The 15,903-nt window shown below is 36.5% G+C and overlaps 1 pseudogene; it reads left to right on the plus strand.

The window, feature by feature from the left end:
• LOC120883739 (non-histone chromosomal protein HMG-14 pseudogene) overlaps positions 1–15,442 on the plus strand; it is a 139,687-nt pseudogene extending 124,245 nt beyond the window's left edge.
• Positions 15,443–15,903: the final 461 nt, after the last annotated feature.

Here is a 15,903-nt window from a genome sequence, read left to right on the forward strand (position 1 = left end):
CACTCATGTTGCACATCTGGAGATTGTCACTTAGAAGTCCTCTGGGCTCTAAAACCTGTGTCGAGTTCGGAACTTTACTCTACAACCTGCGTTGAGCTTTATTTGAGCATTTTCAGTTCAGACTAAGTTCAGAATTCAGACCATGTCAGACCTGAGAAATCAAGATAGAATGAGCTGGGCCGTGGGGAATAGAAGAGGGCTCTCTTACTCAAATTTAGCAGCTTCGTTCTTCATTGGGCATTTCTTAGGGTGTTGTGAGTTTTGTTTCTTTTTTAATCTTGTTCTAATTAGTCATACGTGCAGCATATTTTTTAAAATTTGTTTTTCAGTTTTAGGTGGACACAATATCTTTATTTTATATTTATGTGTTGCTGAGGATCAAACCCAGTGCCTCATGCATGCTAGGCGAGCGCTCTACCACTGAGCCACAACCCCGGCCCTGCGGTGTGTTTTTCATTACATTCCAGAGTTCCAAGAAAATGCAGTCTGACTTTTTTTTTTTAACCAGCTTAATCAATTTGGAGTTTGTAAGTTTCTGATTGTGTTCCAGAGTTTAAAGAAAATACACTCTGATGGCTCCCCCGCCCCCCACCTTTTTTTTAACCATCTTAATCAATTTTGAGTTTGTTACTCCATGATTTTTGGTAACATCACTTCCAACTGATTTTCAACAAAGGTACACAGAAGGGAAGGATGGTTTTTGGAAGGAATGGTGGTGGAGCCATGGTGCATTCATTAGCAAATAGATAGATACACTTCAACTAAATCTCACCCTTATAAAAAAAGAAATTTGAACTGGATTATATACTTAAATGTAAGGTAAAAAACTGCATAACTTCTTCCAGAAAAAAAGTAAAAAAAAAATCTTGGGGATTTGGAGCTAGGTAGAGTTCTTAGATTTGGCACCAGAAGTACTATCCACAAAAGAAAAAAATTAATAAATGGGATCATTAAAATAAAAAAATAGAAGAGTAGAGGAGAGAAAGAGTATCAAGAAGAGGGAGGAGAGGAAGTACTGGGTAATGAAACTAACCAAACTGTGTCATGTGCATCTACAAATACGTTATAACGAATCCCACTATTATATATAATTATAGTGTACCAATAAAAACATAAAAACTTTAAAATGTTTTGTTGTGTGAAAAGCCCGGTTAAGCGAATGAAAAGACAAGCTACAGAGTGGGGGAAAAAAACTCTGCAAATCATACATTCAACAAAGTACTAAAGGAGAAATTGGATTACTTATACATTGCTGGTGGAATGTAAGATGGGAAAACTCTCTAGAACACAGTTTAGCAGTTTCTTATAATATTTAACATGCAGTCACCGTATCATCCAACAACTGTACTCCTGGCCATTGATCTCAGAGAAATGAGAACTTATGTTAGTGCAAAACCCTGCTTAAGAATGTTCATGGTAGCTGTAGTTATAATAGCCCCAAATTAGAAATAACACTCATGTCCTTAAACAGTGAGTAGTGAGACAGTCATACTCATATACCATGGAATACTATTAGGAAATAAAGAGGAACACATTTATAATATATGCAACAACCCAGTGAGTCTCAAAGAAATTACGTGGAGTGAAAAATGCCAATTTCAACAGCTTATATATGGCATGATTCCATTGATATAACATCATTGAAATAAAATTATTATGTTAATGGAGAACAGATCAGTGGTTGCCAAGGGTTTGGATGGTATTGAGGGCACAGTGGTCAGGAAGTGGGAGTGGATATAACAGGGCAACAAGGTATTGACTGGGCTATGTTGTATCTTGATTCTAGTCGTGGATACTTGGAAGTAAGCATGTAACAAAATTTCATGGAATTAACTATCTATGCACACCCACAAATAAATATAAGTACAACTAGATTAATCTGAATGAGATTGGTGCTCTGTTATAAAAATCAATATCCTGGTGTTGATATTGTGCTATAGTTTTCTAAGACGTTATTACTGGGGAAAACTGAATAAAGGGTATGGGAATATCTTCATTTTATTTTCTATAGTTATGCAAATCCATAATATATCATAATAGTTTCTTTTAACATAGCAAATGAGAGACAGTCAAATAATTCTACATTAGCACTTCATATTTATATTAGACTTCTGTTACTATAACAACATTCCTGAGATAATCAACTTCAAAAGAGGAAAGGTTCATTTTGATTCATAGTTTTAGAGGTTCCCAGTCTGGTGAAGAAAGCTCATTCATGTGATGGCCAGGAATGAAAGAGAGAGAGAGGAAGTCACTAGGTCCCACTCTCACCATCCAATGATCAGAAGACCTCCCTTGGCCCCACTTCTTGGAGTTTTCGCCTCTTCCCAACAGTGCCAGGTTGGGGACTAAGCCTTTACACATGAGCCTTTGGGGGACCCAAAACATAGCACCCCAAAACATAGCAAAATTCTGCAATGATGCTCTGGTTTGTTTGCATGTAATTTGTTCTGCACGTTTCTTGTGTTGCCCGCTGGTCCTCAATGTGGCGATGATAAGAGGTAGAACTTATGGGGGGTTGTTAGGTCACTGGGATGTGCCCTTGAAAGAGCTTTGGGTGTTTCTGATAGGACCTGGTTAGTTCTCAGAAGAGGGCTGTTTTGGGATGCTGCAGCCCGTCTCTCTGTCTTCCTGTTTGGCCAGGTGGTTTCCTCCCACACACATTCCCATCCTGTCATCTCTCCTCATGTTTGGTCTCTTTTGCACATACCACTTGGCCTTCTGCTCTCCACATGTCATGAAGCAGCATCGGACCCTCACTGGGACTCAGAATCAGTTTCAGCATTGGAGACTGCTGGCATCTGGCTTTGGACTTCCCAGACTCCATGATGTGAATGAAAACACAAAATAACTTCTTTCCTTTAAAAACTGTCTAGTCGTCGTGTATTCTGATACAGCAACAGGAAACAGACTGACACTTCTTTATAGTGCTTGCTTCCTAGAGGACTCCAAGTGGTGCAAATTGTTTGCGATTGCTTTTAGTCTATGCTCATAGATCATTCGTGAAATACAGCTAGAAGACCATAGTCTCATTCCTCACCTTCTCCTGCTTAAGAGCTGTGTTTATTTCTCTACCAACTGAACCTACTGTTGGTGCCTTGGATATAAGAATCATTCACTGCAGAGCTATGGTAATTGCCATTTTCTTCTCCTGGGAAGCTCTGCTTTGCCAAGTGTATCCCATAGCCTTTTGGACACTTGTTTGAATGCCCACAGAAACCTCTTTCCTGATTCTCAGACCAAGATCAGGATCTGTCTTCTACCTACACTGGCCACTATGTTTTTGAGTGATTACTTGATTAACGCCTGGCTCTCTCACTGCATCAAAAGCCAAGACAATGCTTTGGCTGCTTTGTTGACTGTGGAACATCAGGTACCCTTCCCCGTTCCTGGCACAGAGTTGGAACTTGAGGGTATTTGTCAAATGGATGCACAAGTTATATAGAGGAAGGTAGCACTGTTTTCCTGACCTAAGCTGTATATTCTTAACTCACAAACAATTTTGTTCAAATCCTTTCATTTAAGAATTCAAGAGAATACCAAAAAGCACCGATCACTTCGTATTTCATGTATGCAGCCCTCTCCCAGTAATACTTGAAGCACCTGTGGATTCCCTGGGGCCCACTTACGGCAATACCTAACGTCTGATTTGCTAATCAAAGGCTTCACTTCTTCTAACCCATTCATGAAATCAAAAGGGAAAGAAAGCCATTCCCGCAAGCTGGTTCCTCATCCTTAACAAATAATACTCATAAAATGCTAATTAAGTGATAAATCCAGTGGACAACCTCCCAAATGGCTGACTTGCATTTTTTAAGTTAATGAGTAGCTGTAGTTGTCATGGCTGTGGAGGTCATCATGGATTTCCAAGTGCAGGGTTTGACGGCTGGGGCCCATAAACTTTCCATCTCAGAGTGGGGTCACTGCTCAGGCTCCATGAAAATAAACCTAGGGGTGGAGTCCAAACGAAATGCTTTGTTCTTTGAAGCTTCCAGGAACTGAAGTGTCTGGAAGCTAATTAAAAACAAACAAATACTATACACACAGGCAAATTATACTGTGTCTGTTTATGCAAAACAGAATGCAAATTCATTCCAACAAGTTCTAATCAGCAATAACTGATGAATACCAATGGAAGTGTCAGGCCTTCCCTGTCATGCCCAGGCGGTCTGGACCACAGCCTCAGGGTGTTCTGGGTCCCTCCCTCCCCTTCCTAGTTCCTGACTCAGCATCTCCTCAAGATGCCCTTTGTTAGGAGTTTCACTTCGTGGACAAGACAGAGGACCTTTAAGTCTTTCTCTCCTGCCCATGGTTAAATAGCAGAGGTGGAAATTGGACTCCTCTCTCTCTCTCTCTCTCTCTGGCACCCAGCTGAAACCTCTTCCTGTCTTAGATTTCTTTCTAGGTTTTGCTTTTCCGATTCCTTGGCTTTGCTGATTACCTCTGCCTGAAGCTTGTCTTCTGACTGATCTGGTCCAGGAGTGCCCGCTTGCTGGGAGGCATGCCCTCAGGGCTTGGGTTGCCCAGGTACCCCTCAACATTGTGCTCATGCCCCCTTGTCCCTCTAGAACATGAGTGCTCGTCTCCAGACCCTCTGCACCAGGCAGGCGCTGAGTAGGTGCTCTGAGAGGCATCCACTCTGTCCTCCAAGCCCAGGTCTGCTCATGCCCCTCCTCTGCTACTTCCAGGACCCCCCTGAGAATGCCTTATCACTAGTGGAGAGAGAGAAATCCACTAGTGGACTGGATTACCCTCTTGGAGTGAGTTTTGCCTTTTTTTTTCCTTCTTGGGTCAAAGGACCCGGTTTTCAGAAACAGTACTGCAGGAATATCCCTAAGGAAGTGGGCTGCAGTGCTGAGTAGCCCAGACTCCTGGATACTTGGTTTCTCCTTGACACCATGGTGTTCCTGAGACATCATTCCAGAATCCCTACATCCCAAGACCAGGTGAGTTTTTGGACACCTCACTAGAGAGACATCTTTCATTCTTTCAATCAAGGTTCAGACAGATGGGAAAGGGTGACTCACAAAATTAAGAGGTCAGTGCCCAGGTAGAATCCAGGTTCTACTGAGATCAAGAACCTTCCGGCGTTTGCTAGGGCCTCAGGTTCATATTTGAAAACAGTAGATTACCACTGAAATTTTATGAAGGGCCACTGAGATCGGGGGGATTGCTGTGTGAAGAGGGCAGGTGAACGAGCCCCTTCCCACTCTGGAGTAGCCTGATTCCAGCCCCCTGCTGCTTGGAGTTCAAGATACAAGAACACATGAATGACTTTGAAGATGTTGCTTTTTCTCCCTGTTTCTTCCCCCGACCCCCAGATTGAAGCCGGTAGAGCTCGCTTAGTATAGATCAGGTTTGCTAATGCTCCTTCCTCCAATATTTTTTTTTTAAAATCTGAGCAGAATTGATGTTAATTCTTCATTAAAAATTGGTAGAGTTCACCCGTGAAGCTATCTGTTTCTGAGCTTTTCTTGGTCCAGAGGTTTTTGATTAGTGGTTCCATCCTCTCACTAGTTCTAGAATTTTTCTAAGTTTCCATTTTTTTTTTTCAGGCTTTTAACTGCACATTGCTAGGAATTTATCCATTTAATCTAAATTGACTGATTTGTTGGTTCATAGTACTTTAATAATCCTTTTTATTTTGGCTTAAAATGCCCCCTCTTTTATTTATGATATTAGTTATCTGATACTTCTCTATTTTGGAGTCTCACTAGCTAAAATTATGTCATTTTTTGTTGATCTCTTAAAATAATTAATCCAGGCTTATTGATTTTTCCATTGATTTTCTCTTATCCATTTTGTTTATCTCTGCTCTAGCGTTGGTTATTTCCTTCCCTTCTGATAGCTTTGCATTTAGTTTGTTTTATTTCTAATTCCTTAGGATATAAGGTTAGGTTGCTGATTAGAGATCTTCTTCCTTTTTTAAAAATGTAAGCTTTCAATTTCCTCCTTTGAGCTCAGTGCAATGTTGCAAACCTGTCATCGTAGCTGCTTGGGAGGCTGAAAGAGGAGGATCACAAGTTCAAGTCCAACCTGGGCAACTTAGAAAGACTCTGTCTCAAAATAAAATATGAAAAGGGCTAGGGTATGGCTTGACAGTAGAGTGGCCCAGGGTTTAATCCCCAATACAAGAAAGAAAGAAAGAGAGAAAGAGAGAGAAAGAAAGAAAGAACAAAAGAACAAAAGAAAGAAAGAAAGAAAATATATATACACACATATGCATAATATATTTATATGTATATATTTATATATGCATGTTTGTGTGTATATGTGTATGTGTGTGTGTGTGTGTGTGTGTGTGTGTGTGTGTAGATTTACTCCTTAGTACTACTTTCATTACTCCCTTCAAGTTTTGTTATGTTGTATTTTCACTTCATTTTCCTTTATTGCCAGGTATTTCCTAATTACAATTGTACTTTGTTCTTTGATCTATTGGTTGACCAAGAGTGAATTATTGAGTTCTATATATTTCTGGATTTTTTTCATTTTTCTTCTGCTATTGACTTCTAGTTTAATTCAACTTTTATCATAAAAATAGTTTGTATGGCTTTAATCTTTTCAAATTTATTAATACCTGTTTTATGCTGTAATGTATGGTCTATCCAGGAGAATGTTCCATGCAGAGTGGGCAAAAATAAGTATTTTGTGAGAGTTGTATTTTGTGAGAGTTGGGTGGGTTGTACTCTATGTTTATTAGGCCAAATTGCTTTATAGGGTTGTTTATCTCCTTTTCTTGTGGATATTCTTTCTGGTTGTTTTATTCTTCATTGAAAGCAGAGTAATGAAGTTTTCTTCTATTATAGTGGAGAATTGTCTATTTAGGATCTCTAATGTTTGCTGCATATATGTTTATAACTGTTTCTAAACTTCTTGCTGAATTGATTCTTTTATCATTATATAATGTCTTTCCTTGTTTCTTGTAAAACTCTATTTTGTCTGGTGTTAATATAATCACTTCTGCTTTCTTTAGATTGCTAATTAAATTCTTTTTTTTCATTTTTGTAACTTTTAATCTATGCCTATCCTTACGTCTAAAGTGGATGCAATGTATTATCTCTATGTTTTTGTATTAGCTAAGAGTTGCTTTGTAGCATAAAATATGGTCATTTTAGAAAATGTCCCATGGGTTGCTGAGAAGGAGGTTTATTCAGTCATTAATAGATGAACTATTCTACATGTTTGTTAAGTTTAGATTATTCATTGTGTTTTTTAGGTCTGTAGCTAATTTATTTAGTTTTTGCTTGGATGAACTATCTAGTGTTGAGAGAGGTATGTTTAAATCATCCAGTGTGTGTTGTGTTGTGGTCTCTTTGATTCTTGATATTTGTTTGATGTGCATAGATGCACCATTTGGGGGGGCATAAATATTTTTGAATGTGATTTGTTATTGTCTTAGGATTCCTTTAAGTAGTATAAAATGTTTTTCTTTGTCTCTTGTGATTAACTTTGTCTTGAAGTCCACTTTATCTGATATGAGAATAGAAACCCCAGCTTGTTTATAAGATCCACATTTTTCCCCAACCTCTCACCCTCAGTCTGTGGATGTCTTTGCCTATGAGGTTAAGTCTCTTGAAGATAGCATACTGTTTTTTAATCCAATCTTCAAGACTATGTCTTTTTTTTTTTTTTTTGTACTGAGGATTAAACACAGAGGTACTCAACCACCGAGCCACATCCCCAGCTCTTTTTTTTTTTGTATTCTATTTATAGAGAGGGTCTCAATGAGTTTAGAAGGGTCTTGCTAGGTTGCTGAGGCTGGCTTTGAACTTGTGATCCTCCTGCTTCAGCCTAGTGAGCCATTGGGATTACAGGCATAAACCACTGTACCCAGTAGCCTATGCATTTTGATTAATGAGTTTAGATCATTGACATTTAACATTATTGTTGAGAGATGCTTTTTATTTTCTGTCATTTTAATTTATGTGTAGTTTATAGATTAAATTGCATTTTACTTTGACTATTCTTTTAATGTAGTCTCACCCTCTGCTGGTTTTAATTTTTATTCTCCATTTCTTCTTCATGAAATATTTTATTAAGTATGTTTTGTAGTTCCAGCTTTCTAGTTGTGGATTAAGCAACTCTTGGCAAATAAAAAAATAGAGATAATATACTGCATCATATCATATCATGATGAAATGAAATTAGAAATCAATGATAAGACAAAAAGTAGAAGCTACTCCAACACCTGGACTCTAAATAATTCACTATTTAATGATGAATGAATAGCAGAAGAAATCAAGGATGAAATAAAAAATACTTACAAGTAAATAAGGATAATCATACCACATACCAAAATGTCTTGGATATTCTGAAGGTGATTCTAAGAGGAAAGTCATAGCATTGAACTCATTCATTAAAGGCATAGAAATATACTAAATATATCATTATATCCCAAGGCCATAGAAAAGAAAAAAATCAACACCAAAATCAATAGAAGATTTTAAAAAATTAAAATCAGAGCCAAAGTCAATGAAAATGAGATAAAAACAATTTAGAAATCAATGAAACAAAAAGTTGATTTTTTGAAAGAATAAACAAAATTAATAACCCTTATCCAAGCTTTCTAAAAGGAAGAGAGAAAAAACTGAAATTGTTAACAGCCACAATGGTAATGGAAATATGACCACCAACACTGAAATACAGAAGATAATCAGAAACTGTTTTGAAAATTTATACTCCAATGAATTAGAAAATCTTGAAGACATTTGCAAATTTCTAGACAGAGCTAACCTACCCAAATTGAACCAGGAGGATATAGAGAATTTAAACATATTAATTTCAAGTAACAAAACTGAAGAAGTCATCAAAAGCCTATCAACAAAAAATAATGTCCAGGATTGGATGGATTCTCATCTGAGTTCTACCAGGCCTTTAAAGAAGAATTAATACCAATCCTCCTCAAATTAGTCCATAAAAAAGGCATAATGGGGAACTCTTCCAAACACATTCTATGAAGCTAGTATCACCCTGATACAAAAACCGGATGAAGACACATCAAGGAAAAAAAAAAAAAAAAACTTCAGACTGATACCTTGATGAACATAGATGTAAAAATTATTAATGAAATACTAGCAAAACACATACAAAACACATTAAAAGGATAGTGAACCATGACTGAGTGGATTTCATCCTGCAAATGCAAGGTTGGTGAACCAACATAGGGAAATCAATAAATGCAATACATGACATAAATAGACTTAAGGACTAGAATCACATATCAATAGATGCAGAAAAAGAATTTGAAAAAATACATCATCCATTCATGTTTAGAACAGTAGAAAAATTAAAGACAGAAGGAACATACCTCAGCATTGTAAAAGTATATATGACAAGTCCAAGCCTGACATTATTGTAAATGGAGAAAATTTGAAAGTATTTCCTCTAAAAACAGGAACAAGAGATGTTCCATTTCACCAATTTTAGTCCACATACTACTTGAAACCTCAGCTGGGGGAATTAGGCAAAATAAAGAAATTAATGAATAGGAAAAGAAGAACTCAAACTATCTCTGTTGGCTGATGACATAATTCTGTATTTAGAAGACCCAAAAAAACTCCACCAGTAAATGTCTAGAACTAAAAAATGAATTCATCAAAGTAACAGGATACAAAATTAATAACCATAAATCACTTTCATTCCTATACTCTGAAGATGAATAAGATGAAAGAGAAATTAGGAAAACCATCCCATTTACAATAGCCTCAAAAAACAAAACAAAACAAAAAAGTTAGGAATTAACCTAACAAAAGAGCTGAAGAATATCTAGAGTAGAAACTATAGAACACGGAATGAAAATTGAAGAGGACCTTATAAGATGGAAAGACCTCCCATGTTCTTGGATAGGCAGAATTACTATTGTCAAAATGGTCATACTACCAAAATACAGATTTAATGAAATTCTTGTTGAAATTTCATTGACATTCTTTGTAGAAATAGGAAAAAAGCAGCCATGAAATTCATCTGGAAAAATAAAAGGCCCAGAATAGCAAAAGCAATCATTAGCAAGGAAAGCAATTCAGGAGGCATCAGGATACCAAACATTAAATCACACAGCAGAGCTATAGTAACAAAAACAGCATGGTATTAACACCAAACATGCAAGAAGATCAATGGAACAGAATAGAAGACATAGAGAGAAAACAAAATAAATACAGTTCTCTCATACTAGATAAAGGTGCCAAAAACACTGGAGAAAAGATAACCTCTTCAACTAATGGTGCTGGGAACACTGGATATTCTTATATAATAGGATGAATGTTAACCCCTCTTTTTTCCCGGCACAAAACTCAACTCTAAATGAATCAAGACCAGAAACTGCACTTACTAGAAGAAAATATAGCCCCAATAATTCAACATATTGGTTCAGGAACTCACTTTCTTAAGAAGACTTCTAAAGCACAAGAAATAAAATCAAATATCAAAAAATGGGAATGCATCAACTAAAACACTCCTTCACAGCAAAGGAAACAATCAGGAATGTGAAGAGAAAGTCTACAGAATGGAAGAAAATCTTTTCCACCTATACCCCAAATAGGGCATTCATTTCTAGGAAATAAAAAACTCAAAAAACTTAATATCAAAAACAAACAAACAAAAAATAAAAACATCAATAAATAGGCAAAGGAACTGAAGAGACCCACAATAAAAGAAGAAATAAGAATGGTCGATAAGCATATAAAAAACATTCAACATCTTTAGCAATTAGAGAAATGCAAATTACAACTACACTGAGATTTCATCTCACTCAGGTCAGAATGGCTACTGTCAAGAATACAAGCAACAATAAATTTTGATGAGAGTCGGGGGGTAGAGGTACACTGTTGGTGGGACTGCAAATTGGTGCAGCCACCTGGAAAGCAGTATGGAGATTCCTTGGAAAACTGAGAATGGAACCACCATTTGAGCCAATTATCCCACTCCATGTATCCAAAAGATTTAGAATCAGCACACTGACACAGCCACATCATTGTTTGTATCAGCATAATTTATAATACCTAAGCTCTAGACTCAATCTAGGTGCCCTTAAACAGATGAATGCATAAAGAAATTGTGATATATATATACACACACACACATCTAGTGGGAGGAACCAGGAGTTTTTCATTCTCTTCCCAACTGTGTAGTACCAATCCAAGGAGAGGGTAGAACAACACTGAGCAAAAATGCAGTGATATGTCTTACCAATCAAAATGTAGCTTTTTCTTCTTAGTTGTTGCTGTTTCTTAACTGGTTTGCACAGTCTTACTAGTTATTTTGGTCTGTATGTTGGTTATTTTGTGTTTCTGTGGAAAAATAAGAGAGGTCTGGATTTTCCCAGTCTGCCATCTTTCTCATGCCATCTGATACTTAACAGCTTTGTATCTTGTTGAGTGTATGCATTAGTTTTCTATTGTATTTGTGACAAATTACCATACATACCATGGTGAGAAGTCCCAAGTGGATCTCATTGTACTAGGCTGAATGCTGGCACGACTTTGTTACTTTATGGAGGTTCTAGAGCAGAATTCATTTACTCGTGGCTCAAAGTCTGCTCAGGCCAACATTGCCATGTCTCTCTTGTAATGATCTTCAAAGAAGAGGAACTCCCTTCATTTTCAACTATGTGGATGAATCTGGAGGATAATAATGTGTTAGGTGAATTAAGCCAGATACACAAATACAAATGACACAACAATCTCACTGATTGGTAGAATTTAAAAAAAGTTGAACAGAGTATAGAACAGAATGGTGTCTTCCAGAAGTGAAGGTTGGAGAATGTTGATTAAATAACACAGAACTTCAGTTAGGAGGAATATGCTCAAGAGAGATATTGTACAAAGCGGTGACTATGTTAATAACATATTATTGCATATCTGAAAATCTCCCAAAAATAGAACTTTACATATTATCATCACAAAAATGAAAATTATATGAGAATTATATGTGAATTAGCTCTATGTAGCCATGTTAGTTATGCTACAATGTTTCCAGATTTCAAAACACCATGCTGTGTGCCATAAATATTCGTATTATATATATCTGGAAATTCAAAAGAAAAACACTCACATACAAATTTATCCCTTCAATTAGTCCAAGGAAGAAAAACAAAGAGGCACAGGAAAATAGAAAATTTAAAACAAATTGGCAGAAACAAATCTGACAAAGAATGTAAAGACATAAAAGTAGTCATTAAAATATGAAGGTTACCACATTAAATAAGAAACAAAAACAAAATCCAACTATATACAATTTATAAGATGCATATCTAAAAGACTCTTAGATAAGTAACATTTTTAGGGATAAATAAAACCATTCATAATGACAAGAAATTCAATTTGCCAAAAGAGTAGCCAATTCTAAACTTAAATGCACTTGTTAAAAGTAAAAATAGATTTACATTGGAAAATGAACAAATTGATGAAATAGTGGAGTATTTCAAAGCTATCTCAGCAATTGATAAATAAGAAATAAAATCATTAGTAGGAATTTGGGATATTTTACCAATACAATAAATCAGCTTTATATAACTTAAATTATAACCTTATGTTGAAAATTTACATGGAAAAATATAGATTATACAATATTCTTACACAGATAGAAGATTATAAAAGTGATCAAACAGTAAATCATAAAGCAAGTCATAACAAATTTCATAGATGAAATCACATAAACAATATTTTTGCAATTAACTTATAAACCAATAAAATGGCCTGTAACTGTCATTTGTTTTTAACTTAAAACACATATCCAAATAATTTAAAATTCATAAAAGAAACAATAGTGGAAGCTAAAATGCTTTGAGTTGAATGATATTGAAAACACTATTTAAAAACGCCTGGAATGAACTATAAGATGTTCAAAGGGAAATATGTAACGTTAAATGTTCTTATTAGAAAAAGACAAATTCAGAAAAATAATGACATAATGAGTAAAGCATTCAACTGACTAAAATAGCAAATGGAAAAAAAATCAAAGTGAAAGTCAAAAATGATGAAGATGAGAAAATCAAGCATCTCTGTAATAGAAATGATATAATAGAATCAATTATCTTAAAAGCCGAGTCTTTTTAAAGACCAAACATATTTTTTTTCTGACAGAATGATCAAGATAAAAGGGAAGGATTACTGTAAGATGAACAGAATGTTTTAAAAAATATAATACATGAAAAATTATATCAATAAATTTGAGAACTTTTGACACATCTTAAAAATATAATTTAGCAAGGCTCACTCCAGAATAAATAGAAAACTTGAATAATGGCATAGCCATTAAATAAATTGATTGAGTAGAGTTCTAAGCTTTCCGGTGTGTGTGTTTGTGTGTGTGTGTGTGTGTGTGTGTGTGTGTGTGTAGTGGGTGGGGGGGAGACTAAACCTTAGTTGTTTTAGAAGTTTTATAAAGCTTTCAAGGAACAGATAATGCCAATTAAAAACTCTTCTAGAACTTAAAGAAAAATCATACTAATATGACAAGAGCAGAATGAAGAAAGATTACTCACCAACATAACTTGAAAAATGCTATGCAAAACGTTGCCCAAGTCAATCCAAAATTTATCTTAAAAGATAATACTTCGTGAACAAGTTGACTTAATATTAGAAAACATATCAGTGGAGTTGGGGTGTAGTTCAGTAGTAGAGCACGTGCTGAGTCCTGGGCTCATTCCCAAGCACTAAAAGCAACATAAACGAAATAGAAAGAAATCCATATTCATGTAAATGACCACATTAACAGTTGAAGGAGACAAGATGATCAACTCAAGAGTCCCCAAAGAAGCATTTAATAACAATGAGTTATTAAAGATTAAAACATCAAGCAAGCTGGGGAAATAAAGGATATTTAATGATAAAGGTCTTATACTGAAACCTCCTATAAATAACATATTTAATGGTAGAACAATAAATGTGTTTAATAAATATGAGAAGAATAATCCTACTTGGTATTTATTTGTGTCCTATTGGATTTCTAGGAAGTACAGTAAAAAGGAAAATGAAAGAAACAATATAAAGTTGAGAAAAAGAGATATCAGATTGTTATATGAAGGCCCTATGAGGGGAGAGAAAAATGTGGACCATCTAGTCAGCTACTTTAGGACAAAAAGGGAGTTTTCAGGGTGAATGAAGGTAAGGTTACTATTTACCCTTGAGTAGACTTGTGCTATCAGCCAAGAGGGGATCGAATTCATCCACTCTATTGAAAAACACTGGAAGAATAGACAAGATGTAGAAAAACAGCACTTTTAAAGGTTGGACAAGAGGCAGTACTTCCCTGAAAGGGGAAAACATAATGAGTTGATCCCTGGATTCCCTAGTTTACTGCTTGGGAATTATTCAGATTATGGCCCAGCAGGGGTGGACCCAGGTAGACTCTGGGGGTCTCCCTGAACTGAGGAGATTGGACTGGGAGTCTGAGCCATGCACGGGTAGGAAGAGCATGAGCATCCGGAAAAAACCATCTGAAAGAATTAGGGAGAACTGCTGATGAAGCTTGGAGAGGGTCAAGAACAGGAGCCCCCCAGGGCAATACAAAGAGACCCAGAACTAGCACAGATGATGGAAAGTAAGACTGAACACGTTGAATCCAATTACAAAATGTATTTTAAGAGAGCAAATAAAGCATATGTATAAAAAAATACACTGGAAGAGGGGTGCACGCCTGTAAATTCCAGTGGCTTGGAAGGCTGAGGCAGGAGGATCACAAGGTCAAAGCCAGCCTCAGTAATTTAGAGAGGCCCTAAGCAATTTAGTGAGAGTTTGTTACAAAACAACAAACAAACAAACAAACAAAAAGACTGAGGATGTGGCTGAGTGCCCCTGGATTCTATCCTGGGTACTAATAAAAAAATAATAAATAAATAAACAATAAAACACACTGGAAGGGATAAACATTACATAAGAAAGGATTCAGGTTATTGGAAGACTGGTAAATTCCCTAACAACTTCCTCACTTTTAGCAAAAAAAAAAAAAAAAAAAAAAAAGTATATGAGTTGCATTCAGTTCTACCGCAGTTCCTGTGGCGGGTCCCAGCAGCTCCTGGGACAGGAGGGACCGAGGCAGGAGCAGAGCCCAAGTGCTCAGGTGACTAGGTCTGCCAGGATGCAGGGTGCCCAAGAGGGAGGTCAGCTCCGCCTCAGGGAATGGGAAGGAGAAGCCCCAGAAGAGACTGGCAAGGTCCTCAGGTAAACCTGCTCCTGCAAAAGCAGAAACACAGCCCCCAAAGGCAGGGGAAAGGATATTCAGATAAAGAAGTGCAAACAAGAGGGAAGATTGGAGCCAAGAGGCTGACGTGGCTAACCAAACCTCTAAAGATTTGCCTGCAGAAAACCCAGAAGCTAAACACGAGAGTCCAGCTTCCCATCAAACAGAAGAGAAAGAAGCCAAGTGTGATCACTCACACACCATATACTCTTGCACAATCCAGAGGAATCCTTGTATCAACTATTTGGGGAATGCAAGTTTTTAGTCACTCTAGAAACATTTATAAAAAGAAGGGAATCCCAACTCATCCATTTTTTAAGTGGATTTTTTTCTTTTTTTTTTTTTTTTTTACAGGTGAGATCATTGGCTGGCTGTTTATTTTTGGTACCACCAGAAATTAGGGGGATACTGAAGACAACAGGGATTCACTGTCTCAGGTGTCAGCTTAACATTCCACAGGTGGGGGTTAGTTTTATATCCTGCAATTTGAAGCACAGTAGGTGCTCAATTTGTAGTCACAGTCCTGCCTTGAATATTTTAAATTACTTCTATTCCCATGTTGTTTTTCTGGGAGAATTGTTTCCTAAAGAAAACCACTCCAGGAGCAGAGCCCTATCAGAATCCTGTGGACTCTAACATCTTTGGTCATAGTAGCCCAGGTTTCCTAATAATTTTTTAAAGGTACTGTGAATGGTGGAAGATTTGAGTATGTAGTGTATATGACAT

This window comes from Ictidomys tridecemlineatus, chromosome 7, assembly GCF_052094955.1.
Source record: "Ictidomys tridecemlineatus isolate mIctTri1 chromosome 7, mIctTri1.hap1, whole genome shotgun sequence".
In the NCBI taxonomy this organism is placed as follows: domain Eukaryota; kingdom Metazoa; phylum Chordata; class Mammalia; order Rodentia; family Sciuridae; genus Ictidomys; species Ictidomys tridecemlineatus.